Here is a 21,151-nt window from a genome sequence, read left to right on the forward strand (position 1 = left end):
CGCGTCACTGCAACTTAAAGGCTGATTCCGTCCCGCCCCCAAGTCGCCCTCGCCGCTCATTGGCTGGGACGGAGGGCAGGGCACCAATCGCGTGGCCCCCGTCCTCCGCCCCGCCTGCTCTGCCGCGCATCAGGGATTTTTGCTCCGCCCGCGGGTTGGATCAGCGCTCGCGCCTCCTGAGCCCGAAGGCCTGTCTCCGAGCTCAGGCCCCTCGGTCGCCTCCTCTGGCGGGACGAGAAGGGTCATTGTCCGCCCTTGCCGACTAGAAGACTGAGGCCCGAAAAGGAAAAGTCTGTTGGGCCCCCTGCGCGGGCCGGGTGTGGCTGGAGACCGAGAGACGTGAGGCTGGACCGCCCGCCCTGTGCTCCCAGAGGGAGGGACCAGCCCCAGCTCTGCCCCAGCCACAGCTGCGGGAGCCCCATGCCCTTGAACCCTGATGCGCCGCGCAGCTTAGTTGTGCCTCTGAATCCACCTCCAAAAGTCGTCGCTGCCTATGGAAAACACACTGCCCACCTGTTCGCAGCTGCTGTCAGATAATTGAGTGGCAGCAACCCACTCAGAGTACAGATTTGCCTGTGGTGCCCTCTGCAACCGATTATTAAATTCAGAACACAAAATAGATATTCCGGGACAATCTCATGTTAGAATTGGAAGGGACTTGGATTTCACTTAGCCCACAACATTTATGTTAAATATTGGAAAACAGAGACCCAGAGAGGGGAAGCGACTTAACCCAGTCATCCAACAGTAGGGGCAGTCTGTTCCTGTGTGCCCCTCGGCACCCCTCTCAGAGGGCAGGCGCTGGCAGCTGCTGGCACCACATTCCATTAGACCACAGTGACCAGTCAGGGGCCCAGATGGAAACAGAGAACACACTCCAATGTGAACATTTCCTAAAACGTGGTGGTGGGGGCCCGTGGCTCACGCCTGTAATCCCAGCACTTTGGGAGATCGAGGCAGGAGGATTGCTTGATCCCAGGAGTTCCAGACCAGCCTGGGCAACACAGTGAGACCCTGTCTCCACAAAAAAATTAAAAATTAATCTGGTGTGGTGGCACACCTATGTTCCCAGCTAATCCAAAGGCTGAGGTGGGAGGATCACTTGAGCCCAGGAGGTTGAGGCTGCATAACCTATGATTGCACCACTGCACTCCAGCCTGGGCAACAAAGCAAGACCATCTTAATCAACCAATCCATCAATCAGTGTAGGCAAGTAAACCACAAGGGATGGAGAAATAACCAGGATCTCATGCACCAGGGAGGGCCATTATCCACCCTAGGCCTAACGGCCTCCAAGAGGGGTTTCCAGAATTCCAGAACCCAAAGAGAGGAGTGTGGGAAAGGCTATCTGGTCACCAAAGTCATCAGCAACTGCATGGGAAGGAGCTGGATAATGAGCATCTCCTGTCAGGCTTCCCCATGGGCTGAAGCCATTAGGAGGCCAGAGGCCAGGGGAGCCCTTTAAGACAGGTCAGCCTCCTAGGACACACAGCAGGGTGGAAAAGGGTGGAGACAGGGTAGGGAAGCAGTTGGAAGACATTCAACACACATAACTGGCTAAGATAAGTCGTTGCTAAGCAGAAAGTAAAGTCCATGCTAAATGGTAGGGGTAAGAAAGTGATACGGGTGAGGCCGGGCGCGGTGGCTCAAGCCTGTAATCCCAGCACTTTGGGAGGCCGAGGCGGGTGGATCACGAGGTCAGGAGATCGAGACTATCCTGGCTAACACGGTGAAACCCCGTCTCTACTAAAAATACAAAAAACTAGCCGGGCGTGGTGGCGGGCACCTGTAGTCTCAGCTACTCGGGAGGCTGAGGCGGGAGAATGGCATGAACCCGGGAGGCGGAGCTTGCAGTGAGCCGAGATCACGCCACTGCACTCCAGCCTGGGAGACACAGCGAGACTCCGTCTCAAAAAAAAAAAAAAAAAAAAAAAAAAGAAAGTGATACGGGTGCAGAGCTGTGAACAGCAGAGCCAACATCTGCAGATGTACAGAACAAGACACCAAAAGGGATTCAGTCCTCCTGGGCTCCATCTGCCCTAGACAAAGGTCATTCTCTCAGACTGTTGTGGCCATGGGCTCTCTGGAACTCACTGAGAGCAGAACGTTGCCTGTTATTTCTCTGATGTTCCTCCACAGCACCCAATACAATGTGATTCACTTCTTGGAAGTTAGGTTATTCCACCTAAGGGGTCAGAAAGGAATGGTTTCTCCAGGGTCGTGCTTTATAAACCTGGGCAGGTATGTGGGGCCATGCCCAGCTCTTGGAACTCTTATAAAGCCCAAGACTCCCCAGTTATGCCTTGTCGAGGAGGAGCAGGTGAGTTCAGGAGAAGCACATGACACCCAGGATCCAGGGGTAACACAAAGTACGTTACAATGTCTTTGGGCTCACAGATAAGGTGCTCTTTAAGGAGTTTCATGTGCAAGAAATTGCTGGAAATGTCTGGGTTTTATCTCTTTCCTCTTATCAGAAAAATGCAATAGGTGCAGAGAGCATGATAACATTTTATGGTTTCAGTACTAGAGTTGTTTTTCAGCATAATGTGGCCTTGACAGGGAGATCTGAACTTGAAAGCTGCTTCTTTTCAACCAAGAAACAGAGCTGCTTTATTTGTATGTATTTTATTTGTACAATCTAGAAACATAAAGTTAAAGTGTACATTACAAAGATTTTTGAGTCTCTAAAACTATTAATAGGGCCGGGCGCGGTGGCTCAAGCCTGTAATCCCAGCACTTTGGGAGGCCGAGACGGGTGGATCACGAGGTCAGGAGATCGAGACCATCCTGGCTAACACGGTGAAACCCCGTCTCTACTAAGAAATACAAAAAACTAGCCGGGCGAGGTGGCGGGCGCCTGTAGTCCCAGCTACTGGGGAGGCTGAGGCCGGAGAATGGCGTGAACCCGGGAGGCGGAGCTTGCAGTGAGCTGAGATCCGGCCACTGCACTCCAGCCTGGGCTACAGAGCGAGACTCCGTCTCAAAAAAATAAAAATAAAAAAATAAAAAAATAATAAAACTATTAATAATTCAAGTAATTAACTATATGGGGGCCAGAAAACCTGAGGATATAAAGAGTGGCCCTCAGGCCGGGCACAGTGGTGCATGCCTGTAATCCCAGCTACTCGGGAGGCTGAGGCAGGAGAACTGCTTGAACCCGGGAGGCGGAGGTTGCAGTGAGCCGAGATCGCGCCATTGCACTCCAGCCTAGGCAACGAGAGCGAAACTCCGTGGCTCTCATAACAGACATCCAAGACCTAAATTCATTTCATCAGTTCATTCGACAAATGTCCCTTGAGTGCCTCAGGTGCCTGACCTTGCGAGAGGTTTCACATCATCAGGCAACACCATGTGAGTCCTTTTGTTTGTTTGCTTGTTTGTTTTTTGAGACAGAGTCTTGCTCTGGCGCCCAGGCTGGAGTGCAGTGGCATGGTCATGGCTCACTGCAACCTCTGCCTCCTGGATCCTCCCACCTCAGCCTCCTGAGTAACTGGGACTTCAAGCGCATGCCGCTACGCCCAGCTAATTTTTGTATCTTTTTGGTAGAGACGGGGGGTTTCACCGTTGTCCAGGCTGGTCTTGAACTCCTGGACTCAAGCAATCTGCCTATCTCTGCCTCTCAAAGTGCTGGGATTACAGGCATGAGCCACCTTGCCCGACCCATATTAGTTTCTTCAGTAAGGAGGGAGAAGTTCCAGAAACGTTCCTTTAACAGGCGTGAACAAAAACCTTGCAACGTTGGGAATCTAAAAAAGCTGCAACTGTATTTTTAAAAAGGAAAGCAGCATTGATTTTCTTATACAGACAAGCCTCTATTTTTTAGTGGCTAGAAAAACAACGCATGGGCTATGCAGGTCTCTTGCTTTGCATTGCTTCCTTCATCGTCCCACTTGTCCTGACTTCTTATTAGTATAGCCTGCATATACCTGGGCTTCAAATGATTAAAAAGGAAAATCCAAGCTGACAGCCAAGGAGGAAAACTGTTAATGACACAGAGAAAATAAGTGTTTGGTGATTTTTACTCAGCAGGAGAAATTTTGTTTCCCAGATTGTATTCAACCTAAAAAGATGTCGTCGCAGCAGAAGTCTGGGCGGCATGTGTAACGCATCCTTCCTGCTCCCAGTGCACCAAGTCAGGGCAGGTATTTAGGTCTGGTGGAGAGTAAACCTCCTTTAAGTCCAGAAGGGCAGGGATCCAGAAGGAGCAGGTTAAGCAAAGCATGGAGGACAGTGGGAGGGGGATCGATGGTAAAAGTTCTGAACTGAGAACGATAGACAGAGACTTAGAAATGTTGCTCTTCATCTATGGGTCCTCATATGAGGCTGTGGCTGACGGGAGTATTAATTTTTCTCTCCCCTGAGCTAAGCTCCACCTAAGAACTCTGGCTGCAACCCCTTCCCTTCCCCCAGGTGAGACCCTCCCTGATGCCTGAGACTGCAGGGGCCTCCTCCTCTTCCTGAGCACTTCCTGTCCACATCAGGCTGGCCTGCAGTCTTTTTTTTTTTTTTTTTTTTTAATTTAAAAATATACATAGAGACACGGTCTGGACATCTTGCTCAGGCTGGTCTCAAACTCCTGGGCTCAAGCGATCCTCCGGCCTCGGCCCCCCAACGTGCTAGGATTACAGGTGTGAGCCACCATGCCTGGCCTGCAGTCATTTTTGAACCTACAGTATCTCTCTAGATCTCTAGCTCTGTCTATCAATGTTGAGAAAAGAAAACTCACTCAGCCGGGCCCAGTGGCTCATGACTATAATCCCAATACTTTGAGAGGCTGAGGTGGGCGGATTACCTGAGGTCAGGAGTTCGAGACCAGCCTGACCAACATGGAGAAACCCTGTCTCTACTAAAAATACAAAATTAGCCAGGCATGGTGGAGCATGGTGGAGCTGTAATCCCAGCTACTCAGGAGGCTGAGGCAGGAGAGTCGCTTGAACCCGGGAGGCAGAGGTTGCAGAGAGCCAAGATCACACTATTGCACTCCAGCCTGGGCAACAAGAGTGAAACTCTGTCTCAAAAGAAAAGAAAAAAGAAAAGAAAAGAAACAAAAACTCATAGCAGATATGCAAGGTTTGCGAAATCAGGCCAGAGAAACACCAATACCCGACATCAGTTACAACCCCCACAACTCATGCCCCGGGGCGTAGATGTTTAAAGGCATTTTTGTTCCTGACTACCTAAGGTACTCATGATCTTCATGTTTCTGGAATTTACGTTACAAAAAACAATGTATAGACAATCAGTGGCTTGTTATTTTAATGTTAATTCTTGGTAAACAATTTAGGAATTGCCTTTTCTTTTTTCCTTGAAAACCCACTTGGGGCCGGGCGCGGTGGCTCAAGCCTGTAATCCCAGCACTTTGGGAGGCCGAGGCGGGCGGATCACGAGGTCAGGAGATCGAGACCATCCTGGCTAACACGGTGAAACCCCGTCTCTACTAAAAATACAAAAAGAAATTAGCCGGGCGTGGTGGCGGGCGCCTGTAGTCCCAGCTACTCCGGAGGCTGAGGCAGGAGAATGGCGTGAACCCGGGAGGCGGAGCTTGCAGTGAGCCGAGATCGCGCCACTGCACTCCAGTCTGGGTGACAGAGCGAGACTCCGTCTCAAAAAAAAAAAAAAAAAAAGAAAACCCACTTGGGGCTGGGCACAGTGGCTCACGCCTGTAATCCCAGCACTTTGGGAGGCCAAGGCAGGCCATCACTTGAGGTCAGGTGTTCGAAACCAGCCTGGCCAAACCCCATCTGTACTGAAAATACAAAAATTAGCCGGGCGTGGTGGCACGCGCCTGTAATCCCAGCTACACTGGAGGCTTAGGCAGGAGAATCTCTTGAACCCAGGAGGCAGAGGTTGCAGTGAGCTGAGATCACACCACTGCACTCCAGCCTGGGCGACACAGCAAGATTCTGTCTCAAAAAACAAAAACGAAAACAAAAAAACCCACTCGTAACTGATGTCAATCACAGTGTATGGTCAGGGCAATTTGAATGGATGCTCCCAGGTGGCCATCCTTAACTTTGGGCTTGAATAAACTCAATACTTCACCGTATTTTCTGAGTCTCCTTATTTAAGGTTGACAGTGTCTTATCTTCCCAACCAGATTTAAGTTCTTAAAGGTAGAGCTTGTCTTGCAGGATTTTCACAGCCTCCCAGCGCCCATCTCTACATGGCTCTAGTAGAAATTACTATTCTCACTCGTTTGTCACTACTCCTGTGGACAGGAATTAGAGGCAGAGCACGTAGTCATTATGGGAGTGGTTCTGAGATTCCAAAAGCCTCTTCTAAACCCTAGAATAGTGACAGCTATTCAAATTAAAGCCCCAGAAGCTTGAGTTGAAGGCAGGAGGATACTCCAAAGTATTATTGCCCATTTACACTTTGCTAACTGTCCCGCTGAAGGAATGTTGCCCGGGCCTGGCACGTTTACAGTTGTCCGGAGAGGAGATGTACAGTTCTCTGGATGTGGCATGAGATCTGGAGGGGAGCCTCTGTGAGGATCTTGAGAGATGCGGGGGCTGAGGCCAGAGGACATTGGGTGCCTGAAAGACTAGGTACAGGGGAGTGGGGGGAACAGAAAATACCAGCAGAGGGATAGAGGAGGACCAGGCCCATTCAATTCACCAAGCGGCGGGGTCAGGGCTATTCAAATTAGCCCAAAAGCAAACATGTAAAAAGCCATTATGCTCACAGAGCTGTGAAAGTCAGCTAAGTCTCAATATTGAAAAATAATATGTTGGCGGGGTGCAGTGGCCCACGCCTGTAATTCCAGCACTTTGGGAGGCCGAGGCGGGCAGATCCCCTGAGGTCAGCAGTTCCAGACCAGCCTGGCCAACACGAGGAAACCCCATCTCTACTAAAAATACAAAAATTAGCTGGGCGTGGTGGCAGGCACCTGTAATCCCAGCTACTCGGGAGGCTGAGGCAGGAGAATCGCTTGAACCTGGGAGGCGGAGGTTGCAGTGAGCCGAGATCACACCATTGCACTCCAGCCTGGGGGACAAGAGCAAGACTTCATCTCAAAAAAAAAAAAAAAAAAAGAAAAAAAAAATAATATGTTTTCTTTCTTATGAATATAAGCATTAGAGATGCAAATACAGAATAGATTTTAGAGACAGACACTTTAAAACCTAATCTAGGCCAGGCTTGGTGGCTAATGCGTGTAATCCCAGCACTTTGGGAGGCTAAGGTGGGCGGATCACCTGAGGTCAGGAGTTCAAGACCAGCCTAACCAACATAGTGAAACCTCATCTCTACAAAAATACAAAAAAAAAAAAAAAATTAGCTGGGCATGATGGCAAATGCCTGTAATCCAGCTACTGGGGAGTCCGAGGCAGGAGAATCGCTTGAATCCGGGAGGCAGAGGTTGCCATGAGCCAAGATCCCACCATTGCACTTCAACCTGGGTGACAGAGCTAGACTCTGTCGCAAAAAGAAAAAAAAAAAAAAAAAACCTAATCTAACTCTTTTAAAGGCAGAGAAATCCAATCCAAGATTCCAAGGTAAAGGGCCCCCATCAGTGTTACGAAATGGGTCACGGGGGCAGCCAAGAAACTGTGTGTTCTACCAATCATGTGTTCCATATTTGAGACATTTAATCAGAAGTAAGAATTTTGACTAAGAACAAAAAAAGGTTGAAATAAAAATGTTTAATAAAAATGTAAGGAATGAGCAGCAGTATTTCTTTAAAGAATACTACATTGCTAGCTAATTTAAAAAACAAGATAAACCTCGATTACTAGTTAAACATTTACTTTATATCCTTATGTATTTAGGTACCAAGAAGATCAGTGTGTTTTGCAATAATTTTTTTTATTGATTCCATGATGGCAAACTTAGATAACTTTGATTACTTTTCTTTTGAAGACTTTAATTCTGACTCTTTGAAGTTGGACTATAATAAAAACAAACCAGAAAAGAAAAAATTTCCACAATTTATTCCTGACCTTCTTGACCTAAGTAAATGTAGCTTTAAAATTCTTTGAATTTCAAAGCTAAATGCTATGAAATAAATTCATTAATACAATGAGTATTGTAAATCATTTCATCTTTGCTGAAAACATTTAATATTTTTTGCACAGAACTTTGCAGAGAGTTTCACCGTTTTGGATAATGGAGTTCGCCAAAAGCAATGCCAGTCCTGGTATTTGGGTCATCAAAACGCTCTGCCTTTGTGGCTGTCACATCCTTAATAGTGGTATAGGAAGCTGGGCACAGTGGCTCACGCCTGTAATCCCAGCACTTTGGGAGACCGAGGTGGGTGGATAATTTGAGGTCGGGAGTTCAAGACCAGCCTTGCCAACATGGTGGAACCTTGTCTCTACTAAAAATACAAAATTAGCTGGGTGGTAGTGGTGTGCACCTGTAATCCCAGCTACTCGGGAGGCTGAGGCAGGAGAATCGCTTGAACCTGGGAGGCAGAGGTTGCAGTGGGCCGAGATGGCGCCACTGCACTCCAGTCTGGGCGACAGAGTGAGACCCTATCTCCAAAAAAAAAAAAAAGTCATATAGAATCCTTTCTTTCTTTTCTTTTTTTGGAGTTGGGGACGGAATCACACTCTGTTGCCAGGCTGGAGTGCAGTGGCACGATCTCGGCTCACTGCAACCTCTACCTCCTGGGTTCCCACAATTCTCCTACCTCAGCCTCCCGAGTAGCTAGGACTACAGAGGGGCGCCACCATGCCTGGCTAATTTTTGTATTTTTTAGTAGACATGGGGTTTCACAATATTGGCCAGGCTGGTCTCGAATTCCTGACCTTGTGATCTGCCCACCTTGGCCTCCCAAAGTGCTGGGATTACAGGTGTGAGCCACTGTACCCAGCCAGGATCCTTTCCTTTAACCTGAATTCTCCCCCAAAAGATTTTAGTTACAGGCCAGGTGCGGTGGCTCACCCACCTAGCACTTTGGAAGGCCAGGGTGGGCAGCTCACTAGAGGTCAGGAGTTCCAGACCAGCCTGTCCAACATGGTGAAACCCCTAAAAATACAAAAGATCAGTTGGGCGCAGTGGTGTGTGCCTGAAATTCCAGTTACTCGGGAGGCTGAGGCAGGAGAATCACTTGAACCCAGGAGGTGGAGGTGGAGGTTGAAATGAGCCGAGATCTTATCACTGCACTCCAGCCTGGGTGCCCCAGTAAGACTTTTACTCAAAAAAAAAAAAAAAAAAAAAAAAAAGATTCTTGGAGATCCTTAAGTTACATTCTTCTCCACCACCTAAAGTTTGACTTAGTCCTTTGATCATACAAATTACCTTTTTTTTTTTTTTTGAGACAGGGTCTCGCTATGTCACCTAGGCTGGAGTACAGTGGCACAATCACAGCTCTCTATAGGCTCGAACTTCTGGGCTCAAACAATCCTCCTGCCTCAGCCTCCCAAGCAGCTGGGACCACAGGTGTGTGCCACCATGCCAAGCTACTTTTTTTTTTTTTTTTTTGTAGACATGGAGGGGGTCTCACTATGTTGCCCAGGCTGGTTTTGAACTCCTGAGCTCAAGTGATCCTCCCACTCAGCCTCTCAAAGTGCTGAGATTACAAGTGTGAACCACCATGCCTGCCTCTCCCCATTTTTAATTCAATTTTGAACTGTTTCTGCAGGCCTCCTAACTTGCAAAGGGCAGTGCACAGCCCTTTGATTCCAAGGAAAATCAAAGCAATTAAATACATTTCAGGCCGGGCGCGGTGGCTCACGCCTGTAATCCCAGCACTTTAGGAGGCCGAGGCGGGCGGATCACAAGGTCAGGAGATCGAGACCACGGTGAAAACCCGTCTCTACTAAAAATACAAAAAATTAGCCGGGCGCGGTGGCGGGCGCCTGTAGTCCCAGCTACTCAGGAGGCTGAGGCAGGAGAATGGCGTAAACCCAGGAGGCGGAGCTTGCAGTGAGCCGAGATCGCGCCACTGCACTCCAGCCTGGGCGACAGAGCGAGACTCCGTCTCAAAAAACAAACAAACAAAAAAAACAAAACAAAACAAAAAATAAATAAATACATTTCAGCTCTGGCCCTCTGAGGCACATGCTGGCGTCAGTCTTGACTGTGGCGAATGCTCTAAGAAACATGTTATCCAGACCCCACAGCACCCAGCATTCATACTACAGAGTGCCTGAGAGAGCAGGCTTTGGATTGAGTGAGGCAATCCAGAAGTGAAATCCTGACTCTATTGATAATTACTTAGGTAACCTGAGACCCCAAGCCTTACTTATCCCATCCTGTAAAAGGGGTTGTTCTGAGGATCCCTGACACATGTGAGACTTCTCCAGCTACTTCTAAGCCACCCGGTGGCTTACATGGTGGTGTAATTATCTTTATTTAGAATGATAAGTAAAGGCCCTTCTCCAAGTCCTCTAGCTTTGAATCTTCCCTCTTCTACAGAGATTCTTATTGAAATCTAAAGAAATCAAGTACACATACTTAGAAAGCTTTTGTAAAGTGTCCATTTAAAAGGCAATGATGTCGGATGCGATGGCTCACACTTGTAATCCCAACACTCTGGGAGGCCAATGTGGGTGGATCGCTTGAGTCCAGGGATTCGAGACCAGCCTGGGCAAAATGGCTAAATCCTGTCTCTATAAAAAAATACAAAAATTAGCTGAGCATGGTGGTGCGTGCCTGTTATCGCAGGTAGTCTGGAGGTTGAGGTAGGAAGATCACCTGAGCCCAGGAAGTTGAGGCTGCAATGAGCTGCACTCCAGCCTAGCCCAGGTAACAGAGCGAGACCTTGTCAAAAAAAAAAAAAAAAAAAAAAAAAAAGGCAATGATATTTTTATCACTAGGATCTGGGATCTACTTGAGTAATTGTATTCAGAAAAATCCACTCTTTAATTTTACTCTGTTGAATAAGATGTCCTTCAGACAGCTCAGAAAACTGTTCCCAAGTATGAAGCCAAAGTTTGAATTGGGAAAATTCATGGAGCTTCATGGTGAAGGCAGTAGCTCTGGAAAAGCCACTGGGGATGAGACAGGTGCTAAAGTTGAACAAGCTAATGGATATGAACCACCTGTCCAAGAATCTGTTTAAAGTTCAGACTTCAAATAGTGGCAAATAAAAAGTGCTATTTGTGATGGAAAAAAAAAAAAGAAAAGAAAGAAAACTGTTCCCACTCTGGCACAATCCCTGGCCACCCTAGAGTTATCTCTGCCACTCCCTGGAGTCTGGGAAGCCCAGTGAGGCTGGATTACAGGTTTTGAATTTCACTCTGAGTTGGTCTTCCTCTGCACAATAAACAAGCCATATTAACACTTCCTACTTCGTAATTTTCTAGAGGAAGCTTGAGATAAATCCAGGGAGGTAGCCCAATGCCCCACTGGCAGATTGTCAAAAGACAGTTTAAATTCTCTTCTAAACTTCCAAAGATTGATGCTAGAAGGAACTTTGGAAACCTTCAAGGCATGTAAATTAAAGCATCTAGCTCTTTTCTTTTTCTTTTTTTTCATCACTCTATAGAACTACTTTCCTCTTTAACATTTTCTCCCCCAGGCAACTCATTCTTTCTGTTTCCTTTTTGTTTGTTTGCTTTTGTTTTTGTTTTTGTTTTTGAGACGGAGTTTTGCTCTTGTTTCCCAGGCTGGAGTGCAATAGCACAATCTTGGCTCACCACACCCTCAGCCTCCCAGATTCAAGTGATTCTCCTGCCTCAGCCTCCCGAGTAGCTGGGATTACAGGCGTGCGCCACCACGCCCAGCTAATTTTCTATTTTTAGTAGAGACGGGGTTTCTCCATGTTGATCAGGCTGGTCTCGAACTCCCGACCTCAGGTGATCTTCCCGCCTTGGCCTCCCAAAGAGCTGGGATTACAGGTGTGAGCCACCGCGCCTGGCCTTTCTGTTTTATAAACAGTTAACTCATTTCCTTTCTTCACAAATCAAGGCAAATTAAAAAGTACACTCTGAGAATTCTCTTTCCTGCTTCAACCCCACTCAGCCCATAGTGGGCAATGCTTTATACCGTTTCTTTGTTTATCCTTTCAATGGTTCATCATGCAAATGGAAGCAAATACAAATACATGTCATTATTTTCTTCCCTGTAACACATATGTGCTTTTCGTACTTTACCTTAAAAAAAAAAATGAGTGTGTTCTTTTTTGCTTTCTCTTTTAGATGGAGTCTCTCTCTGTCGTCAGGCTGGAGAGCAATGGCACGATCTCGGCTCACTTCAACCTCCGCCTCCCAGGTTCAAGCAATTCTCCTGCCTCAGCCTCCTGAATAGCTGGGACTACAGGCACGCACCATCACGCCCAGCTAATTTTTGTATTTCTAGTAGAGATGGGGTTTCACCATGTTGGCCAGGATGGTCTCGATCTCTTGACCTCGTGATCCACGTGCCTTGGCCTCCCAAAGTGCTGGGATTACAGGTGTGAGCCACCACACCCGGCCATCCTTTTTTTTCTTTTATTCTATTGCCCAGGCTGGAGTGCAGTGTCGTCATCTGGGCTCACTGCAACCTCCATCTCCTGAGCTCAAGCAATCCACCCACCTTGGCCTCCCAAAATGCTAGGCTTACGGGCATAAGCCACTGCACCTGGCCTGGGACTTTACCTTTTAATACCATGGACTTCTCTCTGTGTCAGTATGGAGAGCTCTCCTTCATTCTTTTTTACAGCTACATGAATAGCCCTATGTTGCCGAACACTTGGATTATTTCCAGTCTTTTGCTATGATGAACAGTGCCACAAAGGACACTTTGTCTCTGACATTTCATGCAGGTATGTTTGCATGATGAAGCCCTACAAGTGGGATTGCTGGGTCAAAGGATTTGCCTACGTGTCCAACAATAAGGTTAAGACTCTAAACCCAGGGCTTGGATGACAGGAAGCGTGCTGCCCAATGTGCGGTCCATGGGCTGATGCCAGTCTCTCAAGGAAATACTGCGGAAATTGACAGTAGTCAAAGAATTTAGAGCAACTTTACCTTGTTGCAATACCAAAGTGCATTACCATTTTTCTAAGGATTGATTTTAACAATCTGTGACCACAGATACGAAAGAAAAAATTACTTTTTTTTAAAAAAATACGGTCTTGATCTGTTGCCCAGGATGAGTACAGCGACACAATCATGGCTCATTGCAGCCTCAATTTCCCAGGCTCAAGTGATCCTCCCACTTTAGCCTTCCACTTTAGAGTAGCTGGGACTTCAGGCATGTGTCATCACGCCCAGCTAATTTTTGTTGTTGTTGCTGTTGTTGTTGAGATGGCCTCGCCCTATGTTACCGAGGCTGATCTACAACTCCTGGGCCAAGCAGTACTTCCACTTTGGCCTCCCCAAAGTGCAGAGATTATAGGCATGAGCCACCGAGCCCATTCAAAAAATACTCCTCATGGCTATGCAAGACATGTTCGAAATTACAAATAAAAATCACACCAGGTGTAGTATCTCACGCTTGTAATCCCAGCACTTTTGGAGGCTGAGGCGGGCAGATCACTTGAGGTCAAGTGTTCGAGACCAGCCCTGCCAAGAAGGTGAAACTCCATCTCTACTAAAAGTACAACAATTAGCCGGGCGTGGTGGCGGGCGCCTCTAATCCCAGCTACTTGGGAAGCTGAGGCACATGAACCATACGAACCTGCGGGGCAGAGGCTGCAGTGAGCCGAGATCGCATCACTGCACTCCAGCCTGGAGACTCCTTCTCAAAAAATAAAATAAAATAAAATAACAAATAAAAATGAATGTTTCCAAAGCTACAAACAACTTCTTTATTATTATTGTTAGTTTAAAATTTTATGTTGCCCAGAATGGACTCAAACTCTTAGGCTCACGCAATCCTCCCACCTCAGTCTCCCAAGTAGCTGGAACTACAGGCGTGCACCACCACATCCAGCAAAGCTTTTTTGTTAACGTGAGATTTTCCTTTCAAATCATTTCACATCCAGAAAGGCTTGTTATTCACACCTCCAGAAAAGTTGTGGAAGAATACAACTATGCCTAAACATCAAAAACTAAAATATAATTAAGCCAAGGAAAAAGAGAAAACCTGTTTCAATCATTTAACAGCAATGTTTTGAACATCAAGATATTGCGGTGTGAGAGATACAAGATTCATCAAACGTGGATGAATTGTTAGAGAGAGGAGGAGTGAGGGAGGGAAAGCGCACCTCTCCCAGATGAAACAAATGGCAATGGCACAGTACAAAATGTCATAGGTGCTAAAGGACACGGTGACATCTCACCTGCAAAAGTTCCAGAATCCTCAGGCAGAAAAGCAAAGCATCGGGGCCGGGCGCGGTGGCTCAAGCCTGTAATCCCAGCACTTTGGGAGGCCGAGACGGGCGGATCACGAGGTCAGGAGATCGAGACCATCCTGGCGAACACGGTGAAACCCCGTCTCTACTAAAAAATACAAAAACCTAGCCGGCGAGGTGGCGGGCGCCTGTAGTCCCAGCTACTCGGGAGGCTGAGGCAGGAGAATGGCGGGAACCCGGGAGGCGGAGCTTGCAGTGAGCTGAGATCCGGCCACTGCACTCCAGTCTGGGCGACAAAGCGAGACTCTGTCTCAACAAAAAAAAAAAAAAAAAGAAAAAGAAAAGAAAAGCATCAGGAGTCGTCTGTCTGCTGGGATCCAATCTCCAAAAAATGGAGAGCGGGGATGAGATAAAATATGAATGAGCAGAAAGAAAAGGTTAGAAAATCTATTTACGTTTTATAATCTTTTCCCTTTTTAAATTCTGATTATTAGTTTTTTGAGATGAAGTCTGGCTCTGTCACCCAGGCTGGAGTGCAGTGGCGCAATCTCTGGTCACTGCAACCTCTGCCTCCTGGGTTCAAGAGATTCTCCTGCCTCAGCCTCCCGAGTAGCTGGGATTACAGGTATGCACCACCATGCCCGGCTAATTTTTGTAGTTTCAGTAGAGATGGGGTTTCACCATGTTGGCCAGGCTGGTCTCAAACACCTGACCTCAAATGATCCACCCGTCTTGGCCTCCCAAAGTGCAGGCATTACAGGTGTCAGCCACCGCACCCGGCCAATCTTATTCTTTTAAATGTACATTTCACTTTGCAATGTAGATAATCTATTAGCACTGAAGCATATGTAAACATACACATAGTTCAGATAAATACATATATTGGGGATGATGCAGGGTCACTATTTTCTTATTCTGAATGGTATGTGATCAAAAAAGCTGATATGGGCCAGGTACGGTGGCTCACACTTATAATCCCAGCACTTTGGGATGGCCAGGTGGGTGGATCACCCGAGGTCAGGAGTTCCGAGACCAGCCTGGCCAACATGGTGAAATGCCGTCTCTACTAAAAATACAAAAATCAGCTGGGTGTGGTGGTGCACGCCTGCAGTCCCAGCTACTTGGGAGGCTGAGGCAGAAGAACCACTTGAACCCAGGGGGTGGAGGTTGCAGTGAGCCAAGACTGTGCCACTCTAGCCTGGGCGACAGAGTGAGACTTCGCCAAAAAAAAAAAAAAAAAAAAAAAAAAAAAAAAAAGGCTGATATGGACTCAACCTAAGTGCCCCTCAATGGAAGAACAGATGAGGAAAATGTGGTACATATATACATAATAGGATTCTCTTCAGCCTAAAAAGAAATGAAATTCTGTCCTCTGTAGCAACATGGTTGGAATTGGAGGTCATTATGTTAAATGAAATAAGCCAGACACGGAAAGACAAATATCGCCTATTTTCACTCATATGTAGGAGTTTAAAAGCTGATCTCACGGAGGTAGACAGTCAAGTGGTAGTTACCAGATGCTGGGAAGGGTGGGGAGGGGTGAGGAGAGGTTTGGTGAATGGGTACAAAAATACAGTTAGGAGCTGGGCACAGTGGCTCACTCCTGTAATTCCAGCAATTTGGAAAGCCAAGGTGAGAGGATGGCTTCAACCCAGGAGTTCAAGACCAGCCTGGGCAACATGGTGAAACCCTGTCTCTAAAAAAACAAAACTACAAAAAATCAGCTGGGCATAGTGGTGTGTGCCTGTAGTCCCAGCTACTCAGGAGGCTAGGGTGGGAGGATCTCTTGAGCCTGGGAGGTCGAGGCTGCAGTGAGCTGTGATTGTGATGATGCCACTGCATTCTAGCCTGGGTAACAGAGGGAGACCCTGTCTTAAACAAAAAACAAAAACAAAAACACACAAAAAGACACCACATAAATATAGTTAGAAGAAATAAGTTCTAGTATTTGATAGCACAGTAGGGTGACTATAGTTGACAACAATCTGTTGTATAGTGCAAAATAGCTAGAAGAAAAGATGTGAAATGTTTCCAGTACAAAGAAATAATAGATGTTTGAGGTGCTGGATCGCCTAGATACCCTGATTTGATCATTACATGTCGTGTGCATATATCAGAACATCTCATGTACCATGTAGATTTGTACAATTATTATGCATCAATTTAGAACAATTATTTTAAGCTGAAAGGCCACTGGATTAGATACGTGGCAGGAATGAAGGGCAGGGACCAGGCTTTCTTGCTCACCATTGCACCCCCAGGGCCTAGCACAGTGCCAAGAGGGGTTATGTGGCTGTTTACAGCCTTGAAAATAAGTACCCGCATCAAGAGCCAGCATGCTTCTGCAGGTGTGGTTGCTAAATATTTCAGTTTCTAAAGACAAGGATAAGGCAAAGCATCCCATATCTGTCCTGCCAGGGAGTTATTCAAACATAGCATTTTCTTTTCTTTTCTTTTTCTTTTTCTTTTTTTTTTTTTTTTTGAGATGGAGTCTCGCTCATGTTGCCCAGGCTGAAGTGCAGTGGCATGATCTTGGTTCACTGCAACCCCTTCGCCTCCCGGGTTCAAATGATTCTCCTGCCTCAGGCTCCTGAGTAGCTGGGATTATAGGCACCCACCGCCGTGCCCAGCTAATTTTTGTATTTTTAGTAGAAATGGGGTTTCACCATCTTGGCCAGGCTGGTCTCGACCTCCTGACCTCGTGATCCGCCCACCTTGACCTCCCAAAGTGCTGGGATTACAAAAGTGAGCCACCACGCCCGGCCAAGTATTTTCATCTTTTTGAGTTGAAGGAGAAATTTGAGGCCAGGTGTGGTGGCTCATGCCTGTGATCCCAGCACTTTGGAAGGTCAAGGTGGGTGGATCACCTGAGGTCATAAGTTCAAAACCAGCATGGCCAACATAGCAAAAACCCATCTCTACTAAAAATATAAAAATTAGCTGGACATGGAGCTGTGCGCCATAGTCCCAGCTACTCAGGAAACTGAGGTAAGAGAATCACTTGAACCTGGGAGGTGGAGGTTGCAGTGAGCTGAGATTGTGCCACTGCACTCCAGCCTGGGTGACAGAGCGAGACCCTGTCTCAATAAGTAAATAAATAAATAAATAAATAAATAAAAGACCAGACGCAATGGCTGATACCTGTAATCCCAGCACTTTGGGAGGCCGAGGTGGGCAGATCACCTGAGGTCAGGAGTTCAAGACCAGCCTGACCAACATGGTAAAACCCCATTTCTATTAAAAATACAAAAATTAGATGGGTGTGGTGGTGTGTGCCTGTAATCGCAGCTACTTCGGAGGCTGAGGCAGGAGAATCACTTGAACCCAGGAGGCAGAGGTTGCAGTGAGCCAAGATTGTGCCACTGCACTCTAGCCTGGGCAACAGAGTGAGACTTCGTCTCAAAAAAAAAAAAGAGAGAAATTCGAAATCAGCTGTGGATCCTTTTACATGAGTTTGTTCTCCATAAGCACATGGAATCTTGCCACCTGGAAGACAGAGAAATAGAGACTGCCAAAACACAGTTAAGGTGGTTATAAATCAGCTTATTGTGGAAAACCATGATGGAAGCTCATGGCTTTATAAGTGAAAGGAGCCAGTTATGGTTCAACTAAAAAACACAAAAAACAAAAAAACAAGTAACTCTGGTACTTTGAACTTGCCTTGGTAATATCATTGACTTATTTGTGAGTAATGTTTTGCTACACTCTGGGAGGTATAAATGTCTGGGAGGACTTTTCTTTTTAAAAAAATCACATTTTTTATTCTTTATAGAGATAGGGTTTCACCATGTTGCCCAGACTGGTCTCAAACTCCTGGCCTCAAGCGATGCCCCACCCCCCAACCCCCAGTCTCGGCCTCCTAAAGTGCTGGACTCACAGGCGTGAGCCACCAAGCTGGGCCCCTGGAAAAACTTTTCTAAAATACACACCAGATCTGTATAGAACAAGCATGGCAAAGGAGGAATTAGTAGCACAGAGTTCTTTCTTTCCAGCCTGAATCCCAAATGACATCAGTGCAAAGAACAAGGTTTCTTTGTACGGAAACAGCTGATGAGAAAGCCATGGAATTTTCTGCACTGCATTGTACCAACCATCACCTGTCTGTGACCTCCATCCACCTGAGCTCCCTCGCCAATGCCAAGCCAGGGTCTTCTGTTGTACTCCCAGAGCCCAGGGTAGCACCTGGCACACAGTTGGCGCCCAATAAATGTGCAAAAGAAGAGAGGAGGGAATCTTTAGATCATATATTTATTTTAATTTGTTTTAAAATCCCAAGCACCATGTAGATTTGTACAATTATTATGCATCAATTTAGAACAACTGTTTTAAGCTGAAAGGCCACTGGATTAGATACATGGCAGGAATGGAGGGCAAGGATCAGGCTTTCTTGCTCACCATTGCGCCCCCAGGGCCTAGCACAGTGCCTGACACAGCAAACCAAGAGGAGTAATGTGGCTGTGTATTTATTTATTTATTTATTCTTAGATGGAGTCTTGCTCTGTTGCCCAGGCTGGAGTGCAATGGCAAATTCTTGGCTCACTGCAACCTTTGCCTCTTTGGTTCAAGCGATTCTCTCACCTCAGCCTTCCGAGTAGCCAGGATTATAGGCGCCACTACACCCAGCTAATTTTTGTATTTTTAGTAGAGACAGGGTTTCACCAGGTTGGCCATGCTGGTCTTGAATTCCTGACCTCAAGTGATCCGCCCGCCTCAGCCTCCCAAAGTGCTAGGATTACAGGCATGAGTCACTGTGCCTGCCCCATATATTTATTTTAATATACAAAAGAAATGGAGGGAGGATATAAATGTTTTGAATGAAGAACTCTTAAAACTCAACAAGATGAACAACTCAATTTAAGAATGAGCAAAGGACTTGATGAACACTTCTCCAAAGAAGACATACAAATGGCCAGCAAGCACTTGAAAAGATTCTCAGTGTTATTAGTCATTAGGGAAATGCAAATCAAAACCGCAAGGCGTTACCACCTCCTACCTACTAGGATGGGTTTTTTTCTTTTTTTAACTTTTAAAGACAAGGTCTCACTCTGTCACCCAGGCTGGAATGCAGTGGCGCAATCACGGCTCCAACTGCAGCCTCAACCTCCCAGGCTCAAGTGATTCTCTCACCTCAGCCTCTTGCATGGCTGGAACTATAGGCGCATACCACCACACTCGGCTAATGTTTGCATATTTTTTGGTAGAGACAGGATCTCGCCATGTTGCCCAGGCTTGTCTTGAACACCTGGGCTCCCAAAGTGCTGGTATTACAAACATGAGTCACCCTGCCTAGCCTAATTTTCTTTTTAAAATTTTTGTAGACACAGGGTCTCACTTTGTTGCCCAGGCTGAACACCTGGCCCCTCGCAACCTCCCTTCCCTCCTTCCCTCCTTCCCTCCTTCCTTCCTTTCATCTTATTCTGTCACCCAGGCTGGAGTGCAGTAGTGCAATCTTGGCTCACTGCAACCTCCATCTCCCAGGCTCAAGCAATTCTGCTGCCTCAGTCTCCCAAGTAGTTGGGACTACAGGTGCGTGCCACCATGCCCCGCTAATTTTTTTGTATTTTTAGTAGAGATGGAGTTTTGCCATATTTCGCAGGCTGGTCTCAAACTCCTGAGCTCAAGCAATCCACCTGCCTCGGTCTCCCACAGTGCTGGGATTACAGGTGTGAGCCACCGCACCTGGCCTCTTTTTTTTTTTTTTTCCATTTATTTTTAATTTATTTTTTTTTTTTAAGACAGAGTCTTACTCTATCACCCAGGCTGGAGTGCAGGGGTGCCATCTCAGCTCACTGCAACTTCTGCCTCCCATGTTCAAGAGATTCTCCTGCCTCAGCCTCCAAGTAGCTGAGATTACACGTGCCTGCCACCATGCCCAGCTAATTTTTGTATTTTTAGTAGAGACAGGGTTTCACCATGTTGGCCAGGCTGGTCTCGAACTCCTGACCTCAAGTGATCCGCCCCCCTCGGCCTCCCACAGTGCTGGGATTACAGGCGTGAGCCACAGCACTTGGCTTCTTTCTAAAATCTATTTTTTTTTATTTCAATAGCTTTTGGGGTACAAGTGGTTTTTGGTTTCACGGATGAATTGTGTAGTGGTGAAGTCTCAGATTTTAGTGCACCTGTCACCTGAGTAGTGTATATTGTACCCAGTGTTTTTTTTTTAATCCATCATCCTCCACTCATCCTCCCCGATCCTGAGACTCCAGTGTTCATTATATCACTCTCTATGGCTTTGTGTTGGTTATAATTTTTTTTTTCCCAGGGGGTTTCGTTCTTGTTACCCAGGCTGGAGTGCAATGGCGCAATCTTGGCTCATTGCAACTTCTGCTTCCTGGGTTCAAGCGATTCTCCTGCCTCAGCCTCCCGAGTAACTGGGATTACAGGCATACGCCACCACACCTGGCTAATTTAATATTTTTAGTAGAGACAGGGTTTCTCCATGTTGGTCAGGCGGGTCTCGAACTCCCGACCGTGGGTTATCCGCCTGCCTTGGCCTCCCAAAGTGCTGGGATTACAAGCATGAACCATGGTTTTAATTTTTAAAAAAGGAAAAGCGCCGGGCGCGGTGGCTCACACCTGTAATCCCAGCACTTTGGGAGGCCAAGGTGGGCAGATCACCTGAGGTCAGGAAATTGAGACCATCCTTGCCAACGTGGTGAAACCCCGTCTCTACTAAAATACAAAAAATTACCCAGGCATGGTGGCGTGTGCCTGTAGTCCCAGCTCATCGGAGGCTGAGGCAGGGGAATTGCTTGAACCCAGGAGGCGGAGGTTGCAGTGAGCCAAGATCACGCCACTGCACTCCAGCCTGGCGACATGAGACTCTGTCTCCAAAAAAAAAAAAAAATTACCCTGGAGTCATCAGGCCCGAATTCAGGCTCTTCTATTTATTTATTTATTTTTCTTTTGAGATAGGGTCTCACTCTGTCACCCAGGCTGGAGTGCAGTGGTGCAATCATGGCTAACTACAGCCTCCATCTCTCCAGG

General features: G+C 46.9%; 2 protein-coding genes across 2 annotated transcripts in view; both read left to right on the top strand.

Annotated features, from left to right (window-relative positions):
- Positions 1 to 21,151, top strand: part of ABRAXAS2 (abraxas 2, BRISC complex subunit) — a 943,775-nt gene that overhangs the window by 529,149 nt on the left and 393,475 nt on the right. The gene's annotated exons all lie outside the window — the stretch shown is intronic.
- Positions 1 to 21,151, top strand: part of LHPP (phospholysine phosphohistidine inorganic pyrophosphate phosphatase) — a 661,086-nt gene that overhangs the window by 465,325 nt on the left and 174,610 nt on the right. The window lies entirely within an intron of this gene.

Source organism: Macaca thibetana, chromosome 9, assembly GCF_024542745.1.
Source record: "Macaca thibetana thibetana isolate TM-01 chromosome 9, ASM2454274v1, whole genome shotgun sequence".
NCBI lineage: Eukaryota > Metazoa > Chordata > Mammalia > Primates > Cercopithecidae > Macaca > Macaca thibetana.